We start from the raw sequence: 2,410 nt of genomic DNA, 5'->3' as shown, positions 1-2,410 counted from the left end.
TCTACTGAACACAGTATCTACTCCACAGTATCTACAACAGTATCTACTGAACACAGTATCTACTCCACAGTATCTACAACAGTATCTACTGAACATAGCAAGAAGATTAGGTCTAACTAACCAATGTGGTCTTTATGAAAAAGAGGTCCATGTATCTGAGAAAATGGGAAAAGATTTGACCAAGTGGGATGACCTAATAAATTCTATTCGTTAGCTGTCCTACTTCCCATTGTATTCCATAAACCTATGCATAAAACTACTCATTGTTTCATCTTCTATGTCCCTGCCCCCATTGTTATTGTTGTTGTTAAGTGCTCTCGAATCGAAGGCAACTCATAGCGACCCTATGAATGAAAGACCTGAACACTTGTATACTGTCATCCTTTCTCCAGGTTCACAGGGTGGGTGACGGCTCCCATTAGCCTTCCCAATTAGAAACATTGGTGTAAATAAACGTCTACTTCTTAATTTCTTGACTGGACTAGAATCTTGTCTTAATTCCTGCTAGTTATTTCATTTGTCCTCTAGTTCTACCTTGAGGACTAAAGAGTAAACAGGCTGGAGGGAGCGGGAATCTCAGAATGAATCCATTGGGAAGGGAATTTTGTAAAGAGCAGAGCAGCATTAGTATGGCTATGATTTGGGGGGAAAACCAACAACAACCACATAGATAGAGTACAGTGGTTCAAAGGAAATGTAGAAGAAGATGAAATTGGATAAATAATCAGGAGACAAACCCACGTGGGCATGGAATGCACGTGTGAAGTTTAGGTTGTATTCTAAGCACAATTGGATAGTATTGCAAACGCATTTTCTTCATTGAGGTAAGAGGATTGTGTGACAGCGTAGTGAGAATGAATTCTGGATGGCAAGACTGAAAGGGGGAGAATAGAGCTTTCACAACTCTTTTAAGAGTGAGATGGCCATAATTAGGACCAATAGGAATAGTAGTGGAGATGTAGAGAACAGATTTGCAATACAGAGGTCTGAGTGGCCTAGCGGCAAAGAAGCTGCACTGCCGTTCTGAAGGGACATAGTTTGAGGCCACCCCCTGCTCCGTGGGAGAAGGATGGGCAATATCCTCCTGTGTAATTAATTACCTCTGTAAGTTCTTTAGAGGGTCAGCTATGGGTCGGTTCAGACTTTTTGGTACACTACAGCAACAATGACAACAACAACATAGTCTATAAGTTGCTGTTGTTGATTGCCATCGAGTTGAGCATGACTCATAGTGACTCTATGAACGTAAGACCTGAAGTGTTTATTTTATTATTATTTGTGTGTGTACTGTCAAATCGAATATGACCAGTACGGGAGCAGAACATCTGGTGGATTTGAACCATGTGCCTCTGGGATTGTAGTGCAGCTTCTTACCACTAGGCCACCAGAACTCCCTAAGACCTGAAGCATTTCTATAACTACTGTTATTTCTCAAAATTCGTAGTTTCCAAAGGCATGTTGTTTAGGAAGTGGATGCCACTCCTGCTTCCAAAGTCTGTTAAGTCGCCTATAGTAAATCACCCACTTTAATTTCTTCACATCATAGATTATTGATACTGAAGTTCAAAGAAGTAAGGAAATGTAGTGCCACCATCAGCAAGTGTGGGAGCTACTTGTTGAATCTAAATTTTTATTTTTCAGCCTAGAACACTTCACACTGTGTCACATTACTTCCCTCCTCCTCCTCTGCCTCCTCCTCCTTCTTTTTCTTCTTCCTTCTTCTTCTTCTTCTTCTTCTTCTTCTTCTTCTTCTTCTTCTTCTTCTTCTTCTTCTTCTTCTTCTTCTTCTTCTTCTTCTTCTTCTTCTTCTTCTTCTTCTTCTTCTTTCTCTCTCTCTCTCTCTCTCTCATTCTGTGTGTGTGTGCACATATTCCTTGCCTTTTCATATCAGATCATTCATTTCTTGAAATCAGAGGATTTGTTTCATTCATGAATAATTGATTGATTCAACTTTTATTTTATAAGGGCTATGGGAAAGCCCATGAAAGAGCAAATGTTACAACACAGGCCTGATCACCCAACCTGAGGTACATAGAAGGAGCTCCGTGACACTTTTTAAAGTAAAATGGCACATAATTGTGCCTGTCTACATAAAACAAAATCCCACTGAAACTCAGACTCCCTTAGAAGGTTCAGAATCTTGCTCAAGTTATGATAGGAGGAAATAACTAGAGAAAATTCACGTTAGTTCTTTATGTGAGTTCATTATGAAAGTTCTTGCTTGAAACTTTCTACCTGTTTCTTACTGGGAAGGTGTTTAGACAACTTCTCCTTTAACTTTAAATTTAGGGAGGAACTTTGGGATGGACTTGCAGGAAGTCCACACAACTCCATGCTCTCTGCCCTTTTAAAATGTAGCAGTGGTGACTCTGATGGAAAAGATGAATGGATGACAAACCTAGCGAAATCT

The sequence above is a fragment of the Elephantulus edwardii genome, unplaced genomic scaffold (genome assembly GCF_000299155.1).
Source record: "Elephantulus edwardii isolate Elephantulus edwardi_28Jun2011 unplaced genomic scaffold, EleEdw1.0 scaffold00007, whole genome shotgun sequence".
Lineage (NCBI taxonomy): Eukaryota > Metazoa > Chordata > Mammalia > Macroscelidea > Macroscelididae > Elephantulus > Elephantulus edwardii.
This window is presented reverse-complemented; position numbering follows the sequence as displayed.